At 40.5% G+C, this 16,705-nt stretch overlaps 1 protein-coding gene across 3 annotated transcripts in view; it reads left to right on the plus strand.

Annotated features, from left to right (window-relative positions):
• Positions 1-16,705, plus strand: part of LOC121292247 (spectrin beta chain, non-erythrocytic 1-like) — a 265,589-nt gene that overhangs the window by 53,521 nt on the left and 195,363 nt on the right. The window lies entirely within an intron of this gene.

Below are 16,705 nucleotides of genomic sequence, written 5' to 3' on the forward strand. Positions count from 1 at the left end.
TGATCCCTGGTCCATGCTAAAGGGACATTAGTGTCATGTCAGTCAGGTAACTGAGGAGATTGTTTGCTGGGAGTTTATTTGCAAACTTAAACTTAATTCTGAGTTTGCAAAATTTAGGTGTTGTTAACAATTTTGCCAACTATTAAAACTGACAAAGAGGATGACAATGGGTGAATTCCGTATTCCCATATAAAAATGGGAACTATTATTCATTTCTTGAAGAGCTAAAAGATCAAAAGCTAATAAAAAAAAAGTTGAAAACTTGTGCCTTTAGCTCAATTGATTTACATTGGTAGAAAACTCATGAAGATGATTACCGAAAATGGTGGAAATACACATCAGGTTACCAAGTTTTGAGTATTTAGCCTTCATTGCATTGAAGGCTACCAATACTTTATTAAGGCTATGTTCCGGAATTGCCTGACTTTTCTCTTTACATGTGCAAACTGACCTGTATATCCCTGTATATATTCAATATTCAATATTTTCTGATTTTATTTAAGATTTCCTATATTTGCAGCTCGTTTTCCCGTCATTTATCTAAGATGATTATTGACAAAAATTAGAATGAAAAGGAGATATAGGTTGAAGAAAGTAATAATCTTATTAATGACTGATTCTCTCTTCTGCAGAAGTGCATATCTTGTATTTTTGCAAATTAGACAAAGAGTATTATGGGATTTTTATCAATATGAGCCCCAGTTGGTAAAAATAGGCACATGTTGATGGTCCTTGCTCTAAGTGGTGTATAAGTTCAGGGGAAGAAGACATTTTTGGATTCTTTTCTTTTGGGGGATTCGTGAGTAAGATCGAAGCCCCCCTCTTTTAGAATGATTGGTCAACACAGCTGTGGGAAGAATTAGGAATGAAACCCATCAGATACAATAGGTATATAACTCCATCTTCATTTATATACTCAAAGGTTCTTATAAACACAAGACTTTCCGGATTTAAAGCGTTGATATTAAAAATCAGATCAAGTTAGGGTCAATGAGTGAACAACATACAGATGAGGAAGCAAAGTTGAAAAAATAAGTTTATTTACATATTTGACTTTGGAAATATTTCCTAAATGATGAACATTTAAATTAGTCTGGTGCCTGGGCAAGCCTTGTTGACATTCGAAAATGTTGACAAGCAAAACCTCTTACCTTATAGTTTGCAAATGTCATCCATAAGTGAAAAGTCCTTCTAATGAGGGTTATCTTGTAAAAAGATATAAAGACAGCCTTTCTGATCAGCAGGGCTCAACCCTAGATCTTGATGCTGAGATAATAGACAATGTTTTATAATGTATGAAGCTGAAGGTTTCAATAAGTGACATTGGAAAGAAAGTCTTCCCATTTTAAAGAGTAAATAAATTGTCGATGGTTCAAATTATCTGAGCCATTTTCCTTTACCTTGGGATGGAAGAGATGGTTTTTTTTTAGCCATGATAGTTTCCTTTTAAAAGTTGAAAGTACTCAGCACAGAACAGAGGAGTGCTTTGTAGCTATAGGTTAACAACCAGAAGTGCCACCTCCTGAAGTCCCCAGCAGATGCCAGTCATCAGCCAATTTGATTCACTCCGTGATAAAGAAACGGTTGAGAGCACTGGATATAGCAAAGGTTATGGGGATTGACAATATGCTGGCAGAGTGCCCCTGGCCACGCTCTTCCAGTATAGCTACATTGCTGGCATTTACCAGGCACTATGGAAAATTGCCCAGGTATGTCCTGTCCACAAAAAACAGGACAAATCCAATTTGCTAATTACCGTCCCATCAGTCTCCTGTCAATCATCAGCAAAGTGACGGAAGATGTAATTGACAGTGCTATCAAAAAGCACTTACTCAACAATAACATGCTTGCTGCTCGGCTTGAGTGTTTGACCAGGCTGCTCAGCTCCCGACCTCATTGCAGCCTTGGTTCAAACATAGACAAAAGAGCTGAACTCAAAAGGTAAGGGGAGAGTGACTGCCCTTGACATTAAGGCAGCATTTGATCGACTGTGGCATCAAGGAGCCCTGGAAAAATTTAAGTCAGTAAGAGTCAGGGGGAAAGCTCTCCACTGGTTAGAATCATACTTTGCAGAAAGGAAGTTGCTTGTGGTTGTTGGAGGCCACATATCTCAACCCCAGCACACCTCAAGGAGTTCTTTTGGGTAGTGTCCTTGGGCCAAACATTTCAGATGCTGAATCAATGACCTTACCTCCATCATAAGGTCAGAAGTGGGGATGTTCACTGATGATTTCACAGTGTTTAATACCATTTGCAGCTCCTGAGACACAAGCGTTCTGTGCCCATATGCAGCAAGCCTTAACAATATTCATACTCAGGCTGTTAAGTGGTAAGTAACATTTGTGTCACACAGTTGCCAGGCAATGACCATCACCAACAAAACAGAATCTAACCATCTCTCCTTGACGTTCAAGGGCACTACCATCAGTGAAACCTCAACATCCTGGGGTTACCATTGACCAGAAACTTAACTGGACCAGCTGTATACATACTGTGGCTGCAAGAGCAGATATGAGGCTGGGAATTCTACAGGGTCAGCTTAACAATGTCATTCTAATAGAGTGTGTTGCAAATTCTTCATTCCAGTTGCAGTCATACAACAAGCCAAAACTGAAACCTCCTCCTCCTCCTTTCCGAATGTGTTGATTATAACGTCAAGGTTATCCCTTCTGTGACCCTTTTTTACAATCATCCTTCCTTCCTGGCTCATCAATTAATGTGCAAAGACTTGCCCACCAGGCATGCACATCAGCCAAATGCAGGCATGCTGGTCACAATTCCTCATCTGCAGTGAGCAAGAATGTGCTGGGCAGCATGCCCATAATTTCCCGATGTGCATCACTGGTGGCAGGACTTCCTACTGGTAACATGTATTCGAAATCTGACTAAGTAATGTAACAAACAAAATCCAGTGATGAACTGAGGACATTAATAAAAATTGAACCCAGTTAAGGTTATGCTACTGTAGATTATACCATTTTGTGAATCATGTTAATGCTATAACAAACCAGTTTAATTATCATGCTGAGAGTCAAATTATCTTTGTATGTTTAGAGTGCTGTTAGGAAGGCAATTCTGGATCAGCATTCATTTCTTCCTAATATTGATAAGCCCAGAGCTAACTGCTTTTCAACCAATGTTACACTTAACTTAGGATAATTTTGTATTAAATCATATTATTCAGATTGAATTAAGCCAAGATAATATAAGGGAGCTAAATATATCCTAATTTTAATTTAAATATGCATTAATCATTCCTAAGGCAGTGCAGGAGGATCCACTTTTGGATATGTTCATATGGCAATTTTGACATTGCTGCAAAGTGGCTTCCACTGATGTTGTAGTACACCTGTCTTCCAGTATGACTCCAGAGGGAAGTGGTGTGAGATCCCTTGGGAGGAGGCAATTTCGCATGGGTTGGCTTTGATACCACATGGGGTGTATTGTTAATTGGATGCCGTCTCTGCTTTCCAAATTGTTCATTGTACCACCTGGACAATACTACAGATCACTCGGAGATTAGTTGAACAGATTGAAATTACCAGTGTTCCCATTAATGTTCCCAAGGGAATGGAGTTCTGCATATTCCTATGAGCTGTCTCCTAAACTTGACACATTTAATTATAGCCAGGAAATATAAACAAGGTATACCGTAGTCTGTAAATGATGACTGTGGCTAGGGATGAATTTGATAGTTACAGTGAGACTGTGCTGAGACCATGGTTAGCGCAGATGCTGGTGTGTGACTTTTCATGTATGGGATATGCCAATGAAACAGAGATTTCTTGAATTACCTGCATGTTGTAGAACGACAATTTGCTGAATGATTTAGATCAAGTTTGCAGGCCCCGTCCCCAAACTCTCCCTCCATGACTCCGCACCCAGCATTTAAACTATTTTAAGTTAGAACAGAAAATGCTGAAAATACTCAGCATGCTAGGCACCATCTATGGAGAGAGAATTAGAGAATGTGGGCCAGAATTTCGCCGTTGAGGTGGGAAGCTCGAGTTAGGAAATCTCACGACTTGGCAGACTCGTCTCCGTGGAAATTATCTGCGCACGCACGATTTTTGCTCCGAAGGGCGGTGGTGGGGGGAGTGGGTTAATTAAGTTTGGGCATGTCTCCTCCATTTGGAGGTAGGCAACGAGGTGGGTAAATGCCGAGGCGGGCAGTTTAGAAGGTGTATTTTAGTTTTCTGAGACTTCGGCCCTGTTGTATAAAAAGGTGTTAGGCCCTCTAGCTCTCATCAGCACCTCCCCCACCCTCCCCCTCTCATACCCTTCTTCCATTCCACCTCCATGTCCCCTTATATTGCCATCCCCTCCACCCCCAGTGCCCCCCATACCTCACGTGCCACCTCCGTAGCCACTCACCCAGTATGCACTATGGACCTTAGGAACCATGTGGAGATGAAAAAAAACTTCTAATAATTTAAGAAAGCTCCCTCTCATTCACATGCGATACTAAAGAAAAACTCTCCTTCATGGAACTCGTTCAAAACTTTTAAATCCCCTTAAATAGTCAATCTGTTGTAAAAAAAAATAAATGAACTTCTTTTCACTAACCATATCAAAGGCAGTTAATCCTTTAATAGTCTCTTAAACTGTCAATCAAACTTTGAGCTTAGCCACGCCCCCGCCTCCAGTTGAGGTAAAAGGTTTTGGAGCTTTTGAAATGCAGCCAAACATTCATAGTGTAATAACAGCCCTTGGGAAATGTCAGCAAAGAAGTCTATTGAAACTGCAGGAACAGATGGCTAATGTTTCTAAGCTACTCTAGATGGCCTGTCAATCGGTGCACTCCAGCAGCAGGTATCTTTCTCACTCCAACTGACAACTGTAGCCTTTTTTCATTTTTAAAGGGCTGGAGATTTAAATAACTTCAGATCATAACACTTAAACAGATCTTATCCACTTGTCAGGTGCATTTACGCCTTCTCCTTAAATTCATGACTCCCACACTGTAAAGCCCATGGAACATTTAAAAATGGTCTCTGTTTGAACTCAGCATGGATCTCAAATGGCCCTGCTGTGTTTGGGCTTCCTGCCTGTGTGATTCATGCACCGCTCCTGATTCCCTGCTGGCAGAAACAGAATCCGCTGGAAATGGGGGTGGGACCTCTGCAACCAGGTCCCACCCAGGATTTTTAAAGGCCTTTGGTGTCGAAGTGACTCCAGAAAATCTGGCCCCATGTTTCAGATTGCTGCCCTTTTGTCAGAATTGGAAGAAGTTGGAGATTTTACAGTTCTTAAAGAAATACAGGGCCAGGGAAAGAAGGTGGGGTGGGGGGATGGTGGTGGAGATTGGACGGAGGGAGGAAATAACTAAAGGGACGTTCTATGATTGGGTGGAGGACAGGAGACAGGAACAAGTACATGATAGAAGAGATGATGGGGCAAGGCAAAACATGAGGGTAATGGGGCAGGGAAACAAACAAATAATAGCTCTAGAGGAACTATAAATGGCAATAACAGCGTTAACAGGATCCATGCCAGTTGGTGAACTCTCTCCTTGCTGAGAGAGTTTATTGACGTCCAATGTCAACACTCCTAACCTTCACCTAGTGTCCCAGCTATGCCCTACATATAATGTGTTCAAATACTCATCACTGTTTTCCTTCACAATGTAATTGACATTGACAAACCTTAACAATGTAATCGATAAGACATTGACAACAGGACAAATACCAGCAGCTGCTGTTCATAAAGATGGGACCAGTCGTTCTGATCTGAAACCAGAGAGCTTCCCTTTTGTTCTTTTCTTCCCCCCACCCCCCTCCCTACCTTTTCCCTGCCTATGTTTCATGCTTCAAAAGTGTTACATCTCCAACTTCTTCCAGTTCTGCCAAAAGGCCATTGATTTTTCAGAATATATACTTCCTAATTGCTTGCTAATAGTTGGTGATAATATAACCTGTCCAAAAATTCTCAGTCATAGCTCCTGTTATTAAATGAGTTGTGCTTTTTCATTACGTGCCTTTGGGACTGGTTCCTGTAGTGAACCAAGGAGAATTAATGCAGGCACTAGTATAAGTGAGTGATTTCTTATCTTGAGAGAATTCAGTAGATAATATTTAAATTAACATTTTTAGCTAAGATGTTCAAAGCCCATCGGAAATTCCTTGGTGACTTAAAAATATCAGCGCTCCAATTTAATTGGTTGCCGATAAGATCTTTTGTAAAATACTGCTGTGATTACTGATTATACATCAGCATATGGACCTAAATTATTTGCTTGAACAACAGGTGTCATATAAAAAATAATAGTGGATCATGATTTCCTGCAGCAGGACATCTGCTGTTAGCTAGGCTTGTCTCTGCACCCTTCAACTCAGTTTCCTTTTCTCCACAAAGTTGCTGAAAGTGCGAGTTGATGATGGCATGGTGACGAAAATAAGTGGTTGAATTTTTGGGGTCCTCAAGTCGGGAGCAGAGCTAGAAGCCCCCCACCTCCCAAAAATACTAGCGCTGGATGGTGTGTCAGTTTCAGGGCGGTAATCATCACCAAAGTAGGGGGAGCATGGGACAGGAACTCGGCTCTCCTCTGAACTGATGTCAATTAAGACTGTTCAAAAGCTCATTAAGAGCTTGTTAGGGGTTTAGCTTTAAATTTTTAAAGGGGACTGACGGGTTACCCGCATTTTCAGAAACTGGCCAGCTGAAGGGACCCAAGAAAAGTTTGGGTAGCCAGCCATGGCTGCCTGGGGGCATCACCCATGCCACATAAGAGGGCCCAGCAGAGCAAAGGGGGACTGGGCACTTGGTAAGTGTCAAGGGTCGTTGTTCTCACCTCATCTTTGGAATTCAGCTCTTTTGTCCATGGACCAATGCTGTAATGATGTCAAGAGCTGAGTGAGCAGGTTATTGTTGAGTAAGTGTGCTTGATAGCACTGTGAACAACACTTTCCATTACTTTGCTGATGCCTTGGGAGTAGACTAATGGGGTGTTAACTGGCTGCATTTGATTTGTCCTGCTTTATGTGGACTGGAGATATCCTGGCATTTTTCCACATTGTTGGATAGATGCCAATGTTGTAGCTGAACTGGAACAGCTTGGCTGGAGGTTCAGCTAATTCTGGAGCTTTAGTACTACTTTTAGAGATGTTGTCAGGGTCCATCGTTTTTGCTGTATCCAGCACCTTCAGCCATTTCTTGAAATCATGTGGGATGAATCAGATTGACTGAACATGCAGTAATGCAGTGACTTATATCACCGTCATCCTATTTGTTGAGACCTGAATATGAATACATTTCCAGTTAGGTAATTGATCATTTGCTTCCTCCCACACTTACAAATAGGCTCTTAAATGCAATGAATTCTGAATAGCTTAAGTGGGTTTGAAGTGGACATGAGTCTATGGGAAAAAACTGACAATTATTTGACATTCATTCAGAAATGTATTTTAGAGAGGGAATAGCGACTGATGAGCATTGAAGGGAAAATGCCTCCTTAAAGCAGAAAATTGTGTTGTGTTCAAGTGAAGGTTTGGCATCCATGGGCTTGATCTTTAACAAAGGCAAATTACCTGCAGAACCTAAGCTTACTCCCCTGCATGAGTACCAGTGCACCATTGACCTTTTAAGATTCTTTTCATTGAAATCCATGATGGTGTTCTTGTGCAGATCATTCCATTTCTCTGTTGTCTGTTATTTTAGTGCAATGCTGGTGTTTAATAGTACGATGAAAAATCTACCAATTCATTGCATTGTAAGAAGTTGTTGGATCTTCACTGTAAAAGAAACACATACTTACAATGCAAAGACATGGGAAATATAGCACCACACAGAACGGTAGGAACATGAGAAACAGGAGCAGGCCTTATGGCCCATCGAGCCTGTTCCGGCATTCAGTAAAATCATGGCTGAACTTTGCCATCCCATCCCCATATCCCTTGATAACCTTAGTATGCAAAAAATCTATCCATCTTGGTTTTGAATATACCTACTGACTGAGCATCCACAGCCCTGTGGCATAGATAGTTCCAAATAATTACAATCCTTCGAGTAAAGAGGTTTCTACTCATCTTGGTACTAAATAGCCAACCTCTTATCTTGAGCCCTGGTTCTAGCCTCTCCAGCCAGGGAAAAAAGTCTCCCAGTATCTTGCAATATATAGATATTTGATAGAAAAAGGATCAGGCCAATTGGAATCTATGCTGGGGAAAGAAAGAGTGGAATTATGTGTATATGTGTGAGAGAAAGTACAATGTAGGGTTAAACTTGAGCAGTTTTCATACAAATTAGAATGCATTAATCTTGCAATCTTGCTCACTATAATCACATTGTTACTAATGTTCATTGTGCTTCAGTGCAGAAGTTTGTGTCGAAATCCAAGTGATTAGAGTTTCACTTTGCGGCAAAGACCACTGTTTAATAAATAAAAGTCTCTTCCCAACAATGCATACAACTCTTGTTGACCTGTGGCTCTCCTATTGGATCATTTCCAGCCTATGACAAATGGATCACAAAATATCACATCAAGCAAAGAGTTGAGATTGAACATTAACCAAGCACTGTAACCTATTTGTCATCTTGTTCGGGGCAGATTGGATTTGAAACTTTCAATCGCATAACTAGATTTTAGTTCAGGGTTTCTGATAGGAGATTGAAATTCAAACTCTGCAATTGGCGGCATGTTTGTTTATTTAGCGTTGTAGCAGAACTTACAAAGATTAATCAGTGCAAAGTCAGTGAAATTGCAATCAGTACAATTCTTTAACTTGCTAGACTTGTATTTGGGGAAGAGTAGCTTCATGCTTACCCTATTAGCTTAGATCATGAATCTTTCCTCAAATGAAATACGAAGAAATGTGAAGTATGAATTTGAGATTAAAAGACCTATTTTTTTTAGCTGGAGGCAATGGTTCAGTTGCTGCGATTTTTCTGGTTGAATATTGTCCCAGATAAAAACAGAATTACCTGGAAAAACTCAGCAGGTCTGGCAGCATCGGCGGAGAAGAAAAGAGTTGATGTTTCGTGTCCTCGTGACCCTTCAACAGATGACCTGTTTCTGGTGCTGTTGGTTGAGGGAGGTTTTGAGCTTTGGAATTTTCCAAACCCAGATTTGTAAACATTTAATGGCTAAAGGTTGCAGGCCTTACTCTTGTGCAGATTTATTTGCTCCTATTATTCACTGCTTTATCTTGGAGGAAAATTAGTAATGTTGAGATGTTGCAGTTAAAAGTGAACATTGAGACAATGAATAGCCCACCTGCATTCTTGTCTTCTGTGTGCAAATGAGCATGTATCACATAGGCTTTGTTACAACTTTCCTCTGTGGTTTGCCTTTATGGATGCTTTGTGTACAGCCTCAATCCAGGTATAAAAGGTTGTGTGAAATTGGTGACTTTCATGCATGTACTGTCTATTTTGTGGGTAAATGTTGAGTAACTTTTAGTTTGGGCAGACTTTTTGATTCTGTCAAACTTTCTCTTTTCTCCCCAACCTCTTTGGAATGTTGGATACTGCGTTAAGTCTGTCGTGGCATCTCCTCTTAATTCTAGTTGGTTCTCCTGTTGGGAAGAAGGGTCCGTTTTTCTGCCAAAGTGGGCAACTCGCTTTTCACCCACTTCATGCAGCAACAGCTGCTCAGTTGCATCGGAGAATTTAAGAACTTTGTTGGTGCCTTAAGCCGTTTTACCACCTTCCTTCTTCTATATTACCTTGTAGTCCTCTTTAATGCACTGCTTCTGGTTGTAAATGAATGGAGCTGTGCAGCATTCCCAAGCCCTGCACTTTCTGAGCTTTTCGTTGAAGGCTAATTCTGGCTGCAAGCTGCTTGAGCACAGAATGAGGCTGATTCAAAAAAAAAATCAGACAGTGGCAGCCATTTGCAAGCTGTGCAAGTACAAATATTACAGTGACCCAGGTTCACCTTCTCAGTGTTTGTACAGGAGAATATGCCTTTAGCAGCAACAGTTCATCACTACTTCATTTCCAGAGTTTCAAGCTAAACTCTATAGTGGAAATTAAGAAAGGGCTTGCCGATAAACACAATTTTAAAAACACCTTGAGTGACGTTCCACTAAATTTTCTTCAAAATAAAGAACAGAATTGAATTTTAGTTTTGCTCTTAGGTGCAACAACATTCTGATTACACAAGGTGTGTAAACACTAATCCGGTTTTCAATAATTACTTCATGTCACCTACTAATTGGCTTTCATTCCTCAGATTTTGTTGCCATGGTGAGAGCACTCCTCTACATGTGGTTGTCGTGTTCAAAGTTCAATGAACTTGGCAAAACCTACTTCCTCTCTATCAACTTTTCTTTCAGTTGCCAACATCTAGTAACCTCTATGGCTTTCAGATAACTTGTGGAGATAATTTTCGTGCTGAATTCCAGATGTACTGATAAGCAGTCACAAAATAACAGTTGCTTCTGCAATTTTTTTGTGACAGTTCTTTAGAACTTTGTCCTGCAATTAAATAGAATTATTTTAAAAACCAAACACAGTAAGTATTATAAGTAGGACACTTTCATTATTAATAGTCGTTTGGTAGTACAGCACTTGAGTAATGCTGAAAAAAGACACGTTGTCTTTTCATCTTGCTCTCTTCAGGACAATTCACAAGAATGTCAAATGTGCAGGGAACAACAATTTATACTGCATGAGAAGAGAGTGCTGATTGTTTGGCAACTGGACTCTGATTGACAGAGGTGTTGCCTTGGGGAATGCACCAGTTTTATTGTTATTTATCATATTGTTATTTAATTATTACTTTTGAAGGTAAGTATTACCTACCCCAGAGTTTCCGAAATCATTGGCACGATAAGGATATAAGAGTGGGAGGTGCAGTGTATGGAAAGGAAGCATATACTGGTTAAAACTGAATCAGACTTCCTCTTTATTTTCAGTGAGGCTTGCCAAATTCTAATGTATGAGACATTTCCAACATTGAAAGGCTATTCTCCGTGTATTGTTCAACTTTAGATGCAAATCTCTTTTAATCTATTTTTTGTGCTAAAGGTTTATTAATGATATGATTCTGTGAGGAGATGGTTAAAATGTGACTCTAGTTTGGAACAATTGATGACCTAAATTTTGGAATATTTCGCTAATTTTAGTATGGAGAGTTAATTTTAACTCAATGTAGTAGCACATATTTTTGCTCCCAGGCATCCTGATGTTGTGTGTAGCCTTGTTTGAGCCCAGAACCAGAAAGCAAGCAGGAGCAGATAAGATGCTATCTGATTCTGTGTTGAACTAAAACATACCACCGGTGCTGTTGACTGTTTTTATTTGCATTTGTGATAACAGCTAGGAAAGGGGAACGTGGTGGAGTATTGGTAATGTCATTGCACTAGTCATTCCGAGACCCAAGCTAACCCAAGCTCTGAGACATGGGTTCAAATCTCACCACAGCAGCTGGTGAAATTTAAATTCAGCTAATAAATCTGGAATTGAAAGCTCGTTTGAGTAAATGGTGACCATGACAACTATCATTGCTTGATAGCTTGGCCTAAATAGCCAAGTGGTTATGGTACTGGGTTTGTAACCCCCAGATCAAGAGTTCAAATCTCACAATGGCAAACTATGAAACAATGTAACTTCATCTGAAACAGATGGAAACAGGTTTACTCAAAAAGAGTATCATTGCTTGATTGTCAGAAAAACCCATCTGGTTCACTGATGCCCTTTAGGGAAGGAATTCTGCCATCCTTGTGTCTGGAATCGCATGTAGGCTAGACCCACAGCAATGTGGTTGGTTCTTAACTGCCCTTTGAAGTGACCTAGTAAACCACTTAGTTCAAGAGCAATTAGGGATGGGCAACAAATGTTGGCCTTGTCAATGATTCCCACATCCCATGAAAAGAAGAAAAAAAAATCAAGAATTGCATGACGGCAAGATTCATTTCACACCAGTTAGATTTTCCTCCAGCCAGTATTGAAATTTTACATATTTGTACCATTATCATGCCCTTTTGTTGACTGTATTCTCTCGGTCATTCTTGCTTTTGCATGCAACCATGGAATGAGGGATAAAGTAATGAACTTGACCATTTTATGTGGAGATGTTTTACTCTGGTCAAAGCTGAGGTTGTCAGAGCTGAGAAGTGAAACATGACTATGTTCAGCAGTCCTTTCCAGCACCATAGATGGTAAATTGGAGGTTGCCAAATTGGGATAGGAGGAATTGGGGGTGTGGTGTGAGGATAAAAGACTGGTTAGCAACAAGGGTCAACGATGCAAACTCACATTGTCAGAGGAGTTAGGCATCAATAGTCAGAATTTCTTTAAAATTTAAAGAACCTGGCAAATTTCAGCTTAAAATCGAAAGATCAATTGCACAGGGCAAGCTCAGAACATCACAAATGTTTGAATTCACACCGATTTCTAGAGGTGGAAGGTGGATCAATCAGAGCTGTTTTTGGCATGCAGTAATCAGTGCCAGAAGCAGCTCTGATTGGTCCAACTTCAACTTGAGCCAGATGTTGACACACAACTGAATGCCACAGGAGATGTGAGAGTAGCTGCCCTTGACATCAAGGCAATGTTAGACTGAAAATGGAATCAAGGAGTCCAAGCAAAATTGGGGTCAACAATAAAACCCTGGAGTCATACTGACATTGAGGAAGGTGTTAGTTGTTGTCACAATGCCAGGACATCAATGCAAGAGTTCCTTGGGCACCCATCCTTTGCCAGTTGGATTTTTATGACAATCCAACAGTGACATGGGTCACTTGATTTTAACGGATCTCGGTTTTTTTGTGTGTCCAGATTTTTAAAAACCAAATTCAAATTCTCAAACTGTCTGGGTGGAACTCGGACTCAAATTGCCAGAGCAGAACAGAAGCTCGATCTTTTGACAACTGATCCACGTTAACTGTACTGGCTATATAAATATTGTAGCCAAGAGAGCAGATGGGAGACTGTGAAGTTAGCAGTGAATAACTCACCTCCTGACTCCCCAAAGCCTGTCCACCATCTACAAGGCAGAAGTCAGGAGTGTGATGGAATACTCCCCAGTTGCCTGGATGAGTGCGGCTCCAACAGACCTTAAGAAGCTCAACGCAATCCAGGGAAAAGCAGCCTGCATTACCAGCTCCCCATCCACACTGATAAACAGTGGCAGCAGTGTGTACCATCTACAAGATGCACTGCAGCAACTCAACAAGGCTCCTTTGACGACACCTTCCAAATCCGTGACTTCCACCACCTAGAAGGATAAAGACAGCAGATGCATTGGAACCTCACCACTGCAAGTTCCCCTCCCAGTCATACACCATCCTGACTTGGAAATATATCACCGTTCCTTCACTGTCGCTAGGCCAAAATCCTGGAACTCCCTCCCTAACAGCACTGTGGGTGCATCTACACTATGTAGACTGCAGCAGTTCAAGAAGGCAGCTCACCAACCCTTTCTCAAAGGTAACTGGGGATGCAGAACAAATACTGGTTTGCCTCAGCTGCTCACATCCCAGAAAAAAAAAAATTAAAACCCTCCTGACCCCTCGAGCCAGGGGTCTGATGGAACATTTACCACCCTAGGGGCAGGTAATGGCTGGAACCTTGTTGTTTTGGCAATGACTTTCCAGATTGGAAAGGGAGATCGTTGATGTGTTTGGACAGGTAGGAGTAAGAAAAGGTAATGTGGACCACAGCATAGGCTGGGGAGGAGGTTTGAGTTATCAAATATAGCAATGGAAAATGGTGCAAGATAATTTACTCTTTCCACACCTTAACTTCAAAGTAGCCAGGAACTTCTTTTAACTTCCCTGTGGTTTATCATACTATAAAATCCTATAGTATGTTCTGTACAGCACTTTTAATTTCCAAGAATTCATGCCGATCTTCCAGTTTGTTGCAGGAAATTCAGCCAGTGACTGAAAAAGGAATTACTCTGATTGGAGCTGAATGGTGTTTGAATTGAAGGCTTTCATTTCAGGATTACCCAAAATTATACTAACAGAGTGTAAGATGGTAGTTCCATTTGTACTGAGTGGGAGCAAATCCATTAAAATAAAGTCAAAGATGGGCAATTGGAAAATATATGTATCCATGGATCTCTGAAAAATGTCATTTCTGTCACCACTGCTGTAAATAATCATGTCTATATAAATTTGGATCTGCTGTCTAGTATGATAAATTGTCATCCAGTCCTTTTTGGTTACACTAAATTTATGATGCAAGTGCTTATGAGATGTCCAATGTCCTTGGTTGGTCTTCATTAGAGTGATAAATTTCTCAGTCTGCAATGTAAGTAATGGCAAAGCAAAAACCCTGAAAATTAAGATGGAGTTCAGGTGTGAAATTTGCCATCTCAGAGAAAAGTTTCCAACAATTTGCGTTCTGTAAATTCTTGCCTTTTGACTGGGCAATTCATCACAAATGATCTGCTGATACTGTTGCATTTTTGCAAAACTTAAGAGAAAGAAAATAATCAGAAATAAACTTCAGGAACTATAAACATGTATAGGAGGAGGGAAGTGCCACAAAGGATACCTTCTGTTTAAAGTTGCAATATTTTTGTCACTTTTGTTTCAGGGTCTTTCCTTTTGGAAGCCCCATATTCACCACCCATTTCACTGTACAACAAAGCTGCCATTCCTTGAGTTTTATAGTTAGATCTCCCCTTGGAACGGTGCAAGTAAGGAAACTTGCAAAAGTGACAAATTAATAATGCACGAGCCTCCAATCTGGCTTTTTCCTTTCTGGAAGCCTGATATTGGATCAAAAATTGTCACCAAAATGTTTTTGAGCATGGTTTTTTATTCAAGATTTGGGTTAGGTTTCACAGGTCACGCTTGTGTTCTTTTACTATTCAGGAAAATATGATCAGGAAATGTTATTTTTATTGACAGTTTACAGAAGCAAACATACTAACCTAAAAATCTAAACAAAAGCTCAAAGCTGCAGAATGGCCCTGAATATAAGCCTAAGGAATGTAACTAATTATTACATGGATCAGTGGTTCTTAAACTTTTTTAGTTGATGGATTTTCTAATGGTTTAGTTATTACTAACTCTGCCTCCATCTGAATTAGTAATACTATATGTATTCATAATATGAAACTGCTACATGTAAAAGGTGTTTTAATAATGCTTTTAAGAAATTAGGTATTCACTTACAGATATCATTGAGATGCATGGGCTTACTCATCACTGTAGAAACTTTCCTTGTTAGGAGCCCAGAGAGACCAGGATCCTGGGGATAGCAGAGCACAGAGAAAGCACTAAGGGTGTAGAGAGAGAGCAAGAGGCCGGAGGAGCCCTCAAGAAGCAGGGGGAGAGCAAGAGCTTGGGAGGAGCAGAGTGTGTCTCAGGCCACTGCTCACTCCGTTTGCTGTTGATTATGGCACTCTGGGCAGTTGACCAGCTCACACATTTGTCACGACCACATAAAAGGCACATTAAAGTGGTCTGTGAGCTAAGAATTTGTGTGTCTTAATAGCACCCTTTTCATTTAAAAGTGATTCAATTTTATTTTAAAAAGTTACCCAGTATACAAACTTTAGTCTTAAACAAGATAAAGGTTAGTTTATTACAAAAACCTCTGCTGAAAGTTACTTAAGTAAAAGTGGTGAAGTTATTCACTAAAATACAGATAAAAAGATTAAACGCAGATAGATACTTAAAGGTTAGATTTCAAATCAGTCTCTGTGAGATATCATTGCGGGCCCATTGCTTGAATTCTTTCTTTTCCAAGTGAAGGGGTTGAACAGTTTAGCAGCTGTGATGGCTTCTGCAGTCGACTGTTCAGAGCTTTTCAGATGGACTCAGCAGTTCATCAGGATTTTGGGGGAGAGAGAAGGTTTCTTATTCCTCACTAATTCTGCAGTTACAGCACTTGCAGATTACCTGGACTCTTTCGGTAAAAACATCAGTTCATTTCTTAATATCTTTCTCTTCGCTCTCCCCTGGCCAAGAACCCTTTTGGATGTTGTTTTTCAGCGTTCTTCCTGGGGGATTCGGCACACAAATGGCTATTCTCAAGCAGACTTTTTTTTACAGTTCCAAAGCTTAAAACAACTGCTATCCCAAACTGTTGAATCATTCTTCCATATTAGGTATTGAGTTAGTTCCAGTCTGTGGGCATGGTCCCTTCCATTGTCTTTTTAGCTGAGCTAATTAACCTTTTAAATGTCTTGGCCCTTAACTTCTGGGAGTTATGGTTCCCATTCTCCCAGATTGAGGAGATAAAAAAGAACTATTCACACCTCCAGGGAAGCCACAGCGAGTTTCTGTTTATCCTTAATGCAAATTGAATTTCAAATGTCTTCACATATCTTGATATGTCTACCTACAATCCACTTCAAGCCTTCTAGAGCTTGACTACATTGTAGTTGAAAAAGGTCAGGTGACTTTTGGCAACTAGTTCCTTGTGTCTACTTAAAAGGAAGATGAGCTTTTTTTTTTACAAAAGTCTATAATATCACAACTACATGTTCATGACACATCCACAAGGTAAACCATAAGTCGTGGCTCCCTGTTTAAGAACCACTGATGCAGACTTTGCAATTTAAATTCTAGGGGCAGGATTTTCCCCCTGTCGGACATGCACAGATGCCCTTCCGATTGGGGGCATGGCGCCATTTTATGTGGGCAGGCCAATTAAGGCCCACCCAGCGCAACATCCACACGGAAGTGCTATACACTCTCTGTGCGGATGGGGGGGTTGGGATCCCTAAATCGAGAGTGCGCTCTCTTGCGCATGTGCATGGAAGATCACACTCATCTCCCTGAGCCTAAGTGCTGCCTCAGGG

This window comes from Carcharodon carcharias, chromosome 20 (assembly GCF_017639515.1).
Source record: "Carcharodon carcharias isolate sCarCar2 chromosome 20, sCarCar2.pri, whole genome shotgun sequence".
NCBI classification, from domain to species: domain Eukaryota; kingdom Metazoa; phylum Chordata; class Chondrichthyes; order Lamniformes; family Lamnidae; genus Carcharodon; species Carcharodon carcharias.